Source organism: Nelumbo lutea, chromosome 1 (genome assembly GCF_056320005.1).
Source record: "Nelumbo lutea isolate HS-2025 chromosome 1, American lotus-T2T, whole genome shotgun sequence".
Taxonomy (NCBI): domain Eukaryota; kingdom Viridiplantae; phylum Streptophyta; class Magnoliopsida; order Proteales; family Nelumbonaceae; genus Nelumbo; species Nelumbo lutea.
In genome coordinates, this window is record NC_142684.1 from 104852984 (window position 1) to 104869271 (window position 16288).

Below are 16288 nucleotides of genomic sequence, written 5' to 3' on the forward strand. Positions count from 1 at the left end.
CAATAAATATGACAATATAATCGGATTCGGACTCTAATCGGATTTGGGTTAGAAACATTTATCTCTACCAAGCACAAAAGCATATTTAAACCAGGAAAAAAATTCCAGTCAGCATTTTCAACAGCAGGTAGTTATTGACAGGACATAATAGAATGCAAGTAGAATCATCTTCAATAAATGTTTTCTTCTCTCTTTTTGTCTTTTTCGTTTTGGAGCTCTGTTTTGTGGGAAGCCTTCTTGTTCTGATGTTCACAATGTAGACTTGGATTTTCTGCTTAATGCCTATTTAATGAAATTTACAGTTGCTTAGCAAAAAAAAAAAAAAAAGATATGCTTTCTTCTCTTACAAATTCTTTGTTATATGAACTATGAACTCTGATATGGATAAAAAAAACTGTTGCTATGGTGACATTTATGACAGCTACATACCAGGTTACCTAATGAAGACAAATAGACAACACAAAGAGTTAGAACTACTGTAGAGATCATCACAAGCAACTATTTATTTCTGTATTATTTTCTCAATAAGAGAGATGTAAGTCAGAGGTAGACCAGATGATGGAGTGGAGCAGATCCAATCAATAGAATGACAAACTATAAAAACTCCGAAAATATGGAGAGAGAGAGAGAGAGAGAAGAATCTCTTTTTTTCAGTTTTGAGTTGAGAAGGTTTAAGAGACATAATTAAGTTTATAACCTGGCATAACCCAAGCAGTTCTCATACCAGTGTATGCAAATCACTTGTACCGTACCTACTTTCTACTATTGGAAGGATTCACCCTTTTAACCACACTATGATACAAACAACTAGTTTAATGCTAAAATTAAAGAATGTTATATGGGAAGGTTAAGTTTCAAATATGGCATAAGAGAAACAGTTTTCAAAATCAGAGTATATACGATGTGGAAGGCTAAGTTTAAAACATAACATAAGAGAAAATGATGTTAATATCAGAGCATATGCACCACAACATCATGTGTTGCACACCATTACCGTGTTCAAGTTCCAGGATAAACTTGATATGGATCATTATAGTTTGTCATCTGTGAAAAAGCACATCTCACTTATGTCAATTTGACATGGGAAAAAATAGCCAAAAGGAGACTGATTAGTAACTCACTGCCACGGTAAAAAAAAGGAAGGGGAAGGATATTATTTTCTTCTAATGTAACATACTCTTGAGAAGAAACCACTGTTTTGACACCAATAATCATGCAAACATACAACCATACTGTCAAAGAAAAAAGAATTACCATCACATCATTACAACAAATAAAAGCAAAGAATACTTGAATCAGTACATGTGTTCTGTGAAGGAAGAGGTGAATTTCTTGAACATTCTTTCAGATGTAAAGTACAACAAGTAAGTTGAAGGAAGCGTTTACATAAAATGTCTATCAAACTTGAATTTCATTTCCAGTTGTGATGACAAGCAAAAAAAGAAGCTCGATGACCGCTGCATGTAGTGTGAGCTTTTCTTCACAACTCTAGCCCACAACTTATTCAATAATTCCAAAGTCTACACAATGTGTTAATAATCCTTACAGAAGTATTACATTCTATTCCTGAAAGACTAGTAAGAAACTATTCACATTTTCCATGTAAGAAAGTTAAGGGGAGGTGATTGCAATTACCAAATTAGTAATTTACTAAAAAAAACAATAAAAAGAAAAAGAAAAAATAGCTATTTACCAAACGCAAAAACAGAATAGCAAATGTCATTATTTTGGCTGTGTTTGGTTGCAATGCAAATTTATTTGTATTAATACAAATGAATGGGAGTGCAAATGTAAAAAATGCAAATTTATTTGCATTACAACCAAACACAGTCTTAAGAAATGAAGATATTCACCCAAAGACAATTTTAGATGGGAGACTAGTTGGTAAGGACTCCCGCTGGTTGCAGCGGAGACATGGAAGTTACTAAAATTAGAAGAAATGGAAGTCACTAATATTATACCCGTTTCTTGACTTCTTGCACAATCCATCTTCGTAAGTGGAACGCGGCTGAGAATTAACTTTCCTTTTTCCTTTCCATCTTCGAGTGCTCCTCTTCTTACTTTCCATCTGTCTAACTTTCTAAAATCTAAAAATAGAAACCGACAAAACTTAAATTAATATTTCAGTTAGGATGGGACTCTAACTCTAACGATTTTTATTTCTTTTCGATCACTACATAATCATAATTCTACGAGGAGTTTAAAAGAAAAACGAATTAGCATATAAATAACAATTATGAATGACATGGTGATTGTTATCTTTGAATTGTGCCTCTTGATCATACCCGATCGAATCGTGATTGTTGATCTCATCAACGGTCATTAATGCATCAAAACCAAAGCAACCCGTCGCGAGCCACACAGATGTGAGCATAGTGCACCTCTAAAGCATCTCAAATCCCTATACTCTCCTATATTAATTCTAAGAAGTGAAAATCAGCTCCTATTGAAATACTGAAAACAAACATTGTAATTATTCAATGTGGGACAAGTTCAAAATTGGGGTTTTTTTTTTTTTTTTTGTAAGAGAAAAACTGATTTCTCAACCAAGTGTGCATGTGCAATTTCTCATGTAATTGACCAATCAAATCCATTGGATTTAATCTCTTATGAGATTAAAATCCAATAAAGCATCATTCTGCATCAGCGACTGAACCTGAGGATTTTTGACGAGAAGAGTGGCATGATAAAGAAAAGATATCAGAACAAGAACAAGATGGGTCTCGAATTCCTGAAGGTGTTGGTTGATATAGAAATGGAAGAATCGGCACAAGAGAGGAGGATGGAGAAGGGGGAGAAAAATAACGAATTGATTATGGATGCTGTTTCAGGACCAGCATCACCATTACCGCCTCCTCTACCGCTAAATCCACGACCGGCCGGAGAAGTAAAAATGCCGGAGAAGTTGCTGAGCGTGATCGAGAGCCATGGAGGTACAAGTATCGTGTGGGTGATAGAAAAAACACTTCACAAGACTGATTTGAGCAGGGGGCATAACCGTTTGACAATGCCCGGTAAGCAAATGAAGGAGGAGTTTCTGACGAAAGAGGAGAGGGAGAGACTAAGAAAGGAGACGAATGGAGGGATGAAGGTGGTGGTTGTGGATCCGGAGTGCAGATTCTGGACACTAAATTTTACTCGGTGGAACTCTTTCGGCAGTAGTTACTCTTATGTGCTGAATGGAGCGTGGAACGACCTCGTTGCTCTGCAAGAATGGCGCCCCAAGGTTCACTCATTGCAAATCTGGTCTTTTCGTCTCCCACAACCCGCCCAAGGCTCAAATCTTTGTTTCGTTCTTAATGTGGTTCCCACTAAGCTAAGCCAATAAGATTGATCGATAGAAGAAGAAGAAGAAGAAACGGATCGTGTAGACTATGTAATTTTTAAGAGTTTATCCATTGTAATTGTAAAGAATTATATACAGTGCGAATGTTTTACTATTCTATTATTAGTGAATTTTAAATTTAGAAAATCAAACATTACTTATTTGAGAAACAAGCGTTAAGGCTTCATTTGGGAGTGCTTCATGGGTTTTCTATGCTTAATGCTTTTCCCATTGGAGAAGCCAGAAACTATTCAATAAATTAATTTGGCAAAACGATTTTTTGAATCATTACCGATGTTCAAACAACCGGATCGGACCAGATGAACCAATTGAACCATGCTAGGTCCTCGCTGGTTTGGTCATATATACATTAAAAATCAGAATTCATGAAAAAAACGCCCTATTAAGTAGTTTAACCGGTGAACCTGCTCTAGATTTATAAAACTTTTTGAGGGAAAAGAGCAGGACGGGATGAGAAACGGAAAATGGGTGGAAATTTCCTACCTTCCATTGCTTGGTTGCAAAAGGGAAAATAATGGAAAATCAACTAAAATTCTAATTATTGATTAATTATGTTGTTAGTGATATTTTTAGTATTTTAAATTTTACTCTTAATTAAATATTAACAATTCATTAACTAATTTTATAATTAAGTAATGTTGTTAATTAGTTAAGTAATTATTAATTAAGAACTAATACTTTAATTTTTATTTTAAATTACATTTCTTCTTAATTAATTAATATTCTTATTTCATTATTATTTTTATTTAATTATTTAACATTTTTATTATTCATTTATCCATTAATTACTTAATTAATTAATAAATGTTTTGTTATAAATTGTAGATTAATTATTATTTAGTTCTTAATACAATTTTTTATTTAGTATTTTATTATAAATTATATAAAATTAATAATTAATTAATTAATCCTTTGATCTTTATCAGTTCATATAGAATTATTAATATTTCATTTTATTAATACATATGCTTTATTTAATAACTTTAATATTTTATTATTAATTATTAGTACTTTTGTTGATTAATGATTTATTTTAATTAATTTATTATTTTTTAAATAAATTATTAAAAATAAAATAATTATTGCATTATTCACTAATTAGTTAATTAATTATTATTTATTTTGTTGTTAATTATTAATTAATAATATTCTTATGATTTAGTATTTTATTAACAATTATTAATTTTTAAATAATTAACAATTATAATATTTTAATTTTATTAGCTTATATTTTATCATTAATGCTTTATTTTATTAATATTTATCACTTAATTCATAACTTTAACATTTTTTCTTAAATAATTGTTAAACATTAAATTATTTTTCTTAGAAATGCTATAAGGTATGTGTTTTTTTATTGTTAAACAAGTTTCCCCTCCATTCCCACTTATTTCCTACCAAAATTGTGGGATTATTAGGGCTGTTCATAAGAAGGCCCAACCCGACCAAACCGACCAACTCGGTCCGACCCAACCCGAGTCGGCCGGATTTTTATCAACACGGGTCGGTTTCGGGTTGTGCAAATTCCTAAACCAATGATTCAGGTCGGTTTCGGTTTTCACACAAGAAAACCGAAACCGAACCGACTTAGTTCCTAGTTTAAACATGAAGTTCCAAAGCCCATTAGGCCACATAGTTTTTGAATGGTTGCAAGAAACTTTGGATTAGTGAATAGTGATTAATGAACAACTTTTGTGATTAACTTTTCATTTAAATTTTATCATAGGAGATGGCCGAAAAGACTTGGTTTGGGTTGGGTTGGGTCATGGGTCATGGGTAAACCCGCTGACCTAATTGCCATGTCTAATTGTGATGTTTTATATATTGTTAGAAGTATTTGTTCTTTAATCTTTCACTATTTAGTCTTTATTCTTTACCATTTATTTGTTTGATTTGTTAAATGTTCAACTTTTTTTTTATATTGGGAACTTTAATGTTAATTCTTTTAATTTTGGAATTTTTCATGTATTATTTTTTTATTTTTAAAATTCCTTTTATATTAGGGATGACCCGAATTAACCTATGGGTCAACCCTAACCTGAATATTTAGGGTTAGGGACTAGCATTGGTCGATTCAAACCGACTTGAAATTGACCTAAAGTGTTTGGACCCAACCCAACCAAACCCACAAACCTAATTGCTAGGTCTAGATGTTTGTATTGTTTTAGTGCACATGCACTTTTGGAGTCGAGAGAAGATTGATTATTGGTCATTTGATTTAAAAATTATGATAACTTGTTGGAACCTCCTAAAGTTTGGTAATTGCAATTACCTCATCTGAACTTTTTGACATAATTGCAAGTAGATTCCCTTTGTTAGAATCCTTTAACAAGAGGCACAAATGTGTCAAAGATGCCCATGCAATTAGGGGTAGGGGCAACCGTGGGGTTTTTTCTTGAATTGAACTGACCTGATGGTTTTTTTTTTTTTTAATCTGAATTGAAACCAAGCTGATGTAACCGGTTAACTGGTGGATCAGTTAACCGCGGTTTGGTTTTTTGACTTTTTTTGCACTCAAATTAAAAAAGAAAAAAGAAAAACTAAACAAGCATGGCAGAGGGGCGAGCCTATGAGGGTGAAGTGGTAGCCAATGATTCGCCGGTGTCGAACTAGTTGGTGGTTGTTGTTGCCTGAAGTGAAAACCTGAGAGATGGCAGAGCCACGAAGATGAGAGATGAGAGAGGCAGAGACAGTCAAACAAAGCTTGGGAGTGGGAAATAATAAATTTGAAAATTTTGAAAATCCATTACTTAGACATCTTAGTTTTTGAAGAAGGGGAAAACTAAAAAGGAGAGTGTGCGCCCAGGTTTATTCACTCTGCCTCAACGAGTGTGTACCATTTGAAAATTTGAAAATCCATTACTTACTACTTAGGCATCTCATTTTTCAAAGAAGGGGAAAATCGAAAAAGCCAATGTGCGCATAGGTTTATTCACTTGGCCTCAGCAAGTGTGCACCAGCCTGTTGGGTGTTGGGACTTGGGAAAGGGGAAAATTGAAAATATATGTGTGTTACATGTAAGATAAAAGTGGGAAAGGCGGAAAGGCCATAGGATTATATATATTATTGTATATATACCGGTCAGTTCGGTTAACCGCCTGTTTTTTTATAAGGTTAATCGAAACTGAACCAAAATTTTTAGTTTTTTAAGAATATCGAACCGAAACTGAACTAACCGGTTTGGTTTCAGTTAACCATTTAAAAAAAACTGATGGTTAACCGAACCGACCGATATATATAATATTTATATAATATAATATATGCATTTTATTATATTTTTTATTTTTCAAAATGGTTCGGTAGTCTGAGAGACTTTGAATTGCATCCTCCCTTTGAACCAATTGAAAGTTTGGTAGTCTGCCAGAGTGCCAGACTACCAGTCTCACTCTCTTCGAAACTTTGCCAGTCTCCCAATTTACCACTACCAGACTCTTTTCGAAACTCGGAACCACTCAAGCCTTTTTGTCTCTTTGATGTTTGATATTCGAAACCAAACCTTCTCAGCTTCTCTCACTCTTTGTCTTTTCTTTTGTCTCTCTAGTCTCTCCGTTCTCTTCTGATTCTCTCTTACTCTTCTAATCTTCTTCGACTCTAAGTATTTCTCAGACTGTCGCACAGCATGTGACAACCACCAACACCACGTTGGTTGTTTTGAAGCATCTAAAGCATTTTTGGACTGCCAGTGGGCAGTGGTTTTAAATGTATGTATTGTTAGGTCTAGATGTATCTATTGTTTTAGTGCACATGCACTTTTGGAGTCGAGATGATTGATTATTGGTCATTTGATTTAAAAATTATGGTAACTTGTTGAAACCTCCTAAAGTTTGGTAATTGCAATTACCTCATCTGAACTTTTTGACATAATTGCAAGTAGATCCCCTTTGTTAGAATCCTTTAACAAGAGGCACAAATGTGTCAAAGATGCCCATGCCATTAGGGGTAGGGGCTCACGGTTCGGTTAACCAAACTGTGGGGTTTTTTCTTGAACTGAACCGACCTGATTGATTTTTTTAAAATATGAACTGAAACCAAACCGATGTAATCAGTTAACCAGTGGATTGGTTAACCATGGTTTGTTTGTTTTTTTTTGCACTCAAATTAAAAAAAAAAAAAAAAAGACTAAGCAAGCATGGTAGAGGGGCGAGCCTGCGAGGGCGAAGTGGTGGCAGATGATTTGCCTATTTGAACCAGTTGGTGGTTGTTGTCACCTGAAGTGAAAGCCTAAGAGGTGGCAGAGCCACGAAGATGAGAAATGAGAGAGGCAGAGACAGTCAAACATAGCTTGGAAGTGGGAAATAATAAATTTGAAAATTTTGAAAATCCATTACTTAGACATCTCAGTTTTCGAATAAGGGGAAAGCTAAAAAGGAGAGTGTGACCCAGGTTCATTCACTAAGCCTCGGGAAGTGTGCACCATTTGAAATTTTTGAAAATCCTTTACTTACTACTTAGGCATCTCATTTTTCGAAGAAGGGGAAAGGCGGAAGGCCATAGGCGCGTGCCTATGGCTGCCGATTTTTTTAAAAAGTAAAATATAAATATAATATTATATATTATATACATTATTGTATATATACTGGTCGGTTCAGTTAACTGCCGGTTTTTTTATAAGGTTAAACGAAACTGAACCAAAATTTTTAGTTTTTTAATATTATATATAATATTATATATATATTATAATATTATATTTTTTATTTTTCAAAAAGGTTCGATAGTCTGAGAGACTTTCAATTTCAGCCTCTCTTTGAACCAATTCAAAGTTCGACAGTTTGCCAGAGTGCCAGACTGCCACTCTGCCAAACTACCAGTCTCACTCTCTTCGAAACTTTGCCAATCTCCCAATCTACCACTACTAGACTCTCTTCGAAATTCTGAACCACTCAAGCCTTTTTGTCTCTTTGATGTTTGAAATTCATAACCAAACCTTCTTAGCTTCTCTCAGTCTCTATCTTTTCTCTTGTCTCACCAGTCTCTTCGTTCTCTTCTTAGTCTCTCTTACTCTTCTAATCATCTTCAACTCTTAGTATTTCTCAAACTACCACACAGCCCACGCCAACCACCAGCACCAATGGCATTCAGGGTCGTTGGTAGTTTTGAAGCATCTGAAGCATCAGTCGACTGTCAGTGGGCGGTGGTTTTGAAGCAGTTGGGATCTCTCTCTCTCTCTCTCTCTCTCTCTCTCTCTCTCTCTCTCTCTCTCTCTCTCTCTCTCTCTCTCTCTCTCTCTCTCTACGGCTCCGCCAGCAACCACCAGCACCAACCAGTCCGACACCGAAAACAACCACCAACATTTTTAGGGTTTTTCTATTATACGTGCATAAAAAACCAAAAAATCAAACTGCAGTTAACCAAACTAGTGAACCAATTGCGTTGGTTCGGTTTCGGTTTGGATATTTAAAAAACCAATCAGGCCAATTTGGTTTGAAAAAATACCCCATGCTTTGATTAACCGAACCGTGAGCACCCCTACATGCAATTACTATTGAGGCTGGTTTCTATAGTAAAAATAATACAAACCTTATGAACAACAAAAAAAAAAAAAAGGTATAAAATTGCTCAAGCAATTGTTATGAAGGGAAAATTTGAAAAATAAATCAATTTTAGAAAAGAGATTGGAAGTGCTTTGGGTAGTGATTGATATGAAGAGAAATTTTGGAAAATAAACATTTTGGTTGAAAGTAATTGCTTAGGTATTTTGGACATTATTCATGCTTCTTATTAGAGGATTCTAACTGAGGTGGCCTACTTGCAACTATGCCAAAAATTTAAGGGGAGGTGATTACAATTACCGAACTTTAGGGGAGGTTTCAGTAATGGTCAAAAACATCAAGGTACGTTTTATCAATTTACCGAAAAATTATGAATCTTCCATCTATGGCATTAAGTATGCTACTATTTGTAAAATGACAAATATTTTAAAGTACCCCAAAGTTTTAAAAAATTGACTCCACCCCTACTATTTAGAAATTGTCATAAAGTGCTCTTAAATGTTCTAGTAAATTACAATCATCATTAACTAATAACGAAAAGATGAAAAATACTATTTTAACCTTTATTCTTCTTTAATTTTTCCAAATAGAAATTGTTACATGAAATAGAGATGATTGTAATACAAGAAGAGATGGTCTAGTTTATTTTACGCATACTAGTATTTGTGTATGTGCTTTGCACGTGACAAATTTTGTGATGATGATAGTATATAATATATTTATTTTTGCAATTTTTTTATATTTCTACATCTATAAAAATTATTCTTGTTTATCACAATTATCATGGTTCATTAATATAAAGATATGTCCAAATAAAATTCTAGCTATTGTAACCAGAGTTCACAAAATTCTTATTATTCTTATTTATCATTAAAAAACTTCTTATTATTCTTATTTATTATTATTTATTAAAAATTAATAATTTTTATTAGTTACATTCGTGAGAATTTTATTTGAATTCTCATTACCTTTGCAAGAATTAACTTCTATATGATAAATCCAACTTCAGCTCCATCCAACCAGGGTTCGAACTAGATAGTCAGACCATTTGACCCAGAACCAGTGGCCAAAGCAATCTGTTTTAGGGTTAGCTTTTAAAACCATGAGCAAAACCATTTGTAATAGTTCCAATGAGTTAATTGCATGAGTAGGGGTGGCAAATGGGTGAGTTGGGTAAGGGTTGAATATCAATCCACCCATATTGACCCACCAACTCACCATGACCCATAATCAATGCTTCTTAAAGGGTCATAACCCACAAACCCATCATCTCTCAAGGCCGCCATGTGACAGAAACGAGTCGGCCAACCCATACACTCGAAAATAACATTTTTGAGAGAATAATCTCTACCGAGGCTACCACATTGCAAAAACGAGTCGAGCTGACTTGTATACCCAAAAATACAAAAGTTATGCAGAAAAAATACCAAAAACTTTGTAGAAAATACAAAAATTTTGCAAAAACTTACTAGAAAATTTGCAGAAAATGAAAAAAACTGACAGAAATATTGCAGAAAATTTAGAAAAAATATCAGAAATTGCAGAACTTATGTAGAAAAATTCAGAAAAAAATGTAGAAAATACCAGAAAATTGCAGAAACACATGAAAACACTAGAAATTGCAGAAATTATGTAGACAAATTTCAGGAAATTCAGAAAAATAACAGAAATTTTGCAAAAAAATGCAGAAAATACCAGAAATTTCAGAAAATATAAAAAAGTGGAAAAAATACATAAATTATGGAAAAAATGCAAAAAAATGCAAAAAAAATAATAGAAAATTGCAGAAAATAAAAAAATACCAGAAATTGCAGAAATGTAGAAAAATACCCAAAATTTTCAAAAAAATGCAGAAAAATACTAGAGATTTGCAAAAAATGGAGAAAATACCAAAATTTATAAAAAAATGCATAAAATAGCAAACAAATCGGTTCTTTGGACAATCAGATCTACATGTTCGGGAGGCTTATGTCTCTTGCGTTCAAAACTACGCCTCACACCTTTAGGTAGTGGAATGCCTCGCATCATGCCTCTGTGTTTTTTTTTTCTTTTGATATCTTGTAAAGGGCTACAAAATGAGAGGTAACCCATAACCAACTAAATATTTCCCCTTATCCTTCTTAATCTCCCATGCTTCCTTCCTCCCAACCCCATCTCCCTCTAGTTAGTAGCATTCACTCTTTAATCTTTACTATTTAATATTTATTATTTATCGTTTATTTCTTTGAATTGTTAAATGTTCAACTTTTTTTATTTTATATTGGGAACTTTAGTGTTAATTACTTTAATTTTGGCATTTTTCATGTATTGTTATCTTTACTTTTAAAATTTCAGTTATATTAGGGATGACCCAAATTGACCTATGGGTCAACCCTAACCCGAACATTTAGGGTTAGGGTCTAGCATTGGTTGACTCAACCCGATCTGAAATTGACCAAAAGTGTTTTGACCCAACATGACCTGACCCACCCAACCCAATTGCCAGGTCTAGATATATGTATTGTTTTAGTGCATAGGCACTTTTGGAGTTGAGAAGATTGATTATTGGTATTTGATTTAAAAATTATAATAACTTTTTGAAACCTCCAGAAGTTTGGTAACTGCAATTACCTCCTCTAAACTTTTTGACAGTTGCAAGTAGGGGTGATTATGGGTTAGGACAGGCCGGGCTTTGCACTTATGATAAGGGCTATAGCTTAGGCTTGGGCCAGACCCAACTCAGGGTTCCAAGCCTATAACATAAGCCCTAGCCCAGGTCTACACGGGCCTGGGCCTGGGTCGGGCCCGATTCTGGGCCAATGTCTTTCATATATAAAACACTACATATCTATGATATAAATTATACATGTAAAGTTATAATATTTATATATAAAATATATAATATGTTATAAAATAACATGCACACATTATACACAAAATGTGTAAGTTTAAATATATGTCGGTCGGATTGTGCTTGAGCCGAGATTGAAGTATTAAGCCCAACCCCGGCCCTAAAATTTGCGGGCCTGATGTGGGCCTGGAACCGGGCCAGGCCTGAACACAAAACCCAGGTCCAAGTACAAAATTTCCGGGCCGGGCAGAGACATGCTGAAATGATCACCCCCTAGTTGCAAGTAGATCCCCTTTGTTAAAATACTTTAACAAGAGGCACAAATGTGTCAAAGATTCCCATGCAGTTACTATTGAGGTTGGTTTCTACAGTAAAAACAATACAAAACTTATGAACAACAAAAAAGAAGGGTTTAAAATTGCATAAGCAATTGATGTGAAGGAAAATTTTGAAAAATAAATCAATCTCAGAAAAAGAGATTGGAAGTGCTTTGGGTAGTGTTGATATGAAGAGAAATTTTAGAAAATAAACATTTTGCTCAAAAGTAATTGCACAAGTATTTTGGACATTTTTTGTGCCTCTTGCTAGAGTATTCTAACTAACAGAACCTACTTGCAACCATGTCAAAAAGTTAAGGGGAGGTGGTTACAATTACCAAACTTCAGGGGAGGTTTCAACAATGGTAAAAAACTTTTTTTTTTTTTTTTTTTTTTTTTTGGGGGGGGGGGGGGGGGGGGGGTTACCAATTTATCGAAAAAATTATGAATCTTACATATATATTTCTACATCTATAAAAATTATTTCTACACTTATATTTTCATTTTTTTTGTAATTTTTTATATCTCTACATCCATAAAAATTATTCTTATTTATCACATTTATAATGGTTCATTAATATAAAGATATGTCTAGATAAAATTCTTGCAATGGTAACGATAATTAATAAAAATCTTATTATTCTTATTTATTATTGTTCATTAATAAAATTAATATATTTTATCAGTTACATTCATCAAAATTCTATTTGAATTCTTGTTATCTTTGCAAGAATTAACTTCTATATAATAAATCCAACTTTAGCTCCTTCAACCGTTGAAAACCTTACAATGAACTGCCATAAAAAAAAATCAGTTACTCTTGTAGATATCTTGCCATCCAATGTTGTGGATTTTAAGGTAATAGAAATGAAAAGTTAACCCACAATATGGTGGGAATAAAGAAGAGAAAATCATCTGCTACCTTAATGATCAAAAACTGAACCAATGGAAATAGGTTAAAAATATTTAAAAAAACATGAAAATAGTTTAAAGAATAAATAGCTCATCATGGGACAAAAATGCCCCTTTTAATAATGGATTTTTATGGCTAAAATTGTCATTGCCTTATTTACATGAGAAACAAAAGAACATGGGTAAATGCACTTATGAGTAAGTGTTTCCCATGAAAAACTTACCCAGGTAGTTGATTTACCTAGGTAAGTAGCTTACCGAAAAGAGAAAGGGGCCTAAATCGCATCAAATTCTGGTGAGGTAAAGTTGTTTCATGTTGCGGTAAACTTTGAACATTGTTTCGACTTTTAGTTCAGCTACTTTTCCTTTATACGCTGATTGAGGTCGTAACTTCTAGTGACTCCTCAAACACAGCCACTAAGGAAGCGAAAGAAAGGGGTGCGAATGGATCGGATCATCCGAGGCCCAATCCTATATTCTTGGATTCAGATAGTTCCCATCCCGGATCTTCGAATCAGATAATAGGATCCAATTAGAAATCGGATTGGATTTGGATCCCCCTATCTAATCATGTATATGTTATTTATTTATTTATAAACATATTATTTATATTGCATTTTTGTAAATTTATTATATTATTTATTTTTATAAAAAAACATGTATACATATTATCAAAATAGTTCAAAAGATACTTGTATTTTCTATTTTTCTTTATTTAAATTGTTTTGTTATATTTTTCTTTTAAAATTTTATTAATCAAAATCCAAAAAATCAGACTTCCCCATCGGATTCGAATTTAAATCCATGTTTATCAGATCCGGATTTGATTGGATCTACAATTAATAGTGTCATATCAGATTCAGGTATAACCTAATTCAAATCCGATCTATTTGCATCCATACCTAAATATGTTCTTAAAATATTAAGTGATCGACTATAGCCCCAAAAAGTCAAAAGACCTTCCACGAATCTCATTTTGTGTAAGGTCGTTGATGCTTGGGTTGGCCTAGGACAACACTACCAATTCACTCCTAAGTCCGAGTAGGACCGAGGTACCCGAGGTCTGAAGCGTAAGATGGCCGAGGACTAAGGACCAAGGTGGTGAAGATCCGAGGTCCGAGGTCCGAGGTCCGAGGTCCGAGGTCCGAGGTCCGCGGTCCGCGGTGTCTTGCATTTGAGGTAGCCGAGGACCAAGGGGTCGATTCTGCAAGAAGAAAGGTGTTAGAACACCCCCCAAGTCAACGGTTTTTATCCCAAGAACGGTTTTAGGGTGAAATAGAACCGGTGTCTTGCATTTGAGGTGGCTTTTTCTGGTTCTATGCTTGATTTGGTTCTCTGAACATTGCTAAATACTAAATTTATACCTTTATAAAATCCCTATTTCAATATGTGACTTTTTAATACCCGAAAAGTCCAAAGCACAACCTTTAAATGCTAAGTCACAAGGAAAACCTTTTCTTCCTCTTCATGGGATATCTACCGCCTAGCAAGAAAAAGCTAAATTGGGAAGTGATCATGAGATCCAGACTATGCCAACACATTTCACCATAACACTGGGACCGACCATGTATGAGAATCAGTTCTAGTATGGATTAACAGTAAACAACAAGCTTACAATCTATGAAAAGTGAATTTTCATGAAAGCGGTAAGATCTGGATCAGTTCTAGTATGGATTGCAGTATGGAATCTGAAAAGGAAAATGCATAGTATAGCATCATTGACCAGCCAGAATTTTAAAATTTGGACGTATCCAAGACAAGGGAAAATCTATGATCAGGAAAAGATATGGTATGGAAAGAGTTTTGACCAATCCAAGCTCATCCATGAATTTTGATAAATAACACTTTATTTGTTATCACATTTATGATTCCACTTTGTTAGTTAGTTGTTTTTCAGATATCATATCTTTTTCATATCATAATCAAACCCATGTTTGTTTTGCCCAACCATCTAAACAGTAATTTTGCTTTCCCTTTTTTCCCTTGTTCCTTCTCCCTATAATCAAAATCCTAACCAGTCCTATACTCCAATTCACCCATTAATTTGTCATATTAAACCAAACAAAGAAAATAAAGTTTAAATTTGAATCAACCCCAGCCCACTAGGAAATCAAGGCTCTCACTAGAAGACAGCTTCAATGGTTGCCCTCATCTGATCATCTTTTCTAAAATTACCCAAAACACCTTAATTGGCATACGTAGATCAGGCTAATAAGGAACTCAATACAATTTCAAATTTTTCCAAGAAAGAACGTTGAAAATTAGATTCTCTCTCTAATTGAAGTCATAACCTCCATAGACTGAAATCGGCTTCAATGCTCATAAGACCATGCTCACACCGTTCACACAGTCCCTTGCAGCCTTGCATTGGAAATATCTCCTCATGAAAAATACAAGTACAGAGATACTCCCAGTGCAAGGCTGCAAGGGATTGTGTGTATGGTGTGAGCACTGAAGCCAATCTCCGGCAGACTTCGCAACATGACTCTTACAGCCCACCTCACTCTTGGACACTTTAACATTCCAATGCGGCAATATTCTAGGCTCTTCACGTTCTATATGGTATGAAGACCCTGGGGTGGATTTGCCGAGGTTGTGGCACGGTAGGGCCATCAATTGGACTAGATTTGGTCCAATCCAATGTTGGTCCATTCACAAATGGATTGGACCCAATCCGGTCCAAACCCATACAAACCAAGTCCAATTTAAGGCTGTCAATGGATTGAGTCCAGTGGAATCGGAATCAACCCAACAAGAAATACTAAGGGCTCGGGACCAACCCAGACCAAATAGGGTCTGTAATTTTTAGACTCCGAACCGAACTGATAGGCTCTTAAGACAATCGGGTCTGCATGTTCGGGAGGCTTATGTTTCATGTGTTCTGAACTACACCTCACACCTCTAGGTAATAGAATGCCTCGCATCATGCCTCTGTTTTTTTTTCTTTTTGATATCTTTTGAAGGGCTACAAAATGAGGGGTAGCCCATAACCCCTCCCCCTCAAACCCAGGTGCAGGCGAGATTCGATCCAAGTCTCAGCTACAACCAGCAGGAGACCTTACCAACCAGCTGGTTGGCACCTTGCATCACGTTTTAGAACATTGATCCGTACCGAACCAAGCAAGCAGCCATAAGATAATGCAGTTCTAATTTGCAAGTTTGGCATTCATGCGACGTGTTTATTTTAAAAGTTCCATTGATTTGGAACCAAATCATGTGTATATCACAAACCTAAATCAGCCAGACATAACCAGAACTGCAGTTTTAAATATGTGATTAGTCAATATCAATTCATAAGCATTTCGCATTGTTTCAGTGTTTCTTTTAAACATAAGTTGGAAAGAGCATTGCACCATTATCCTTGAAATCAGTTGACAGGTCTGCTGTTACAGAG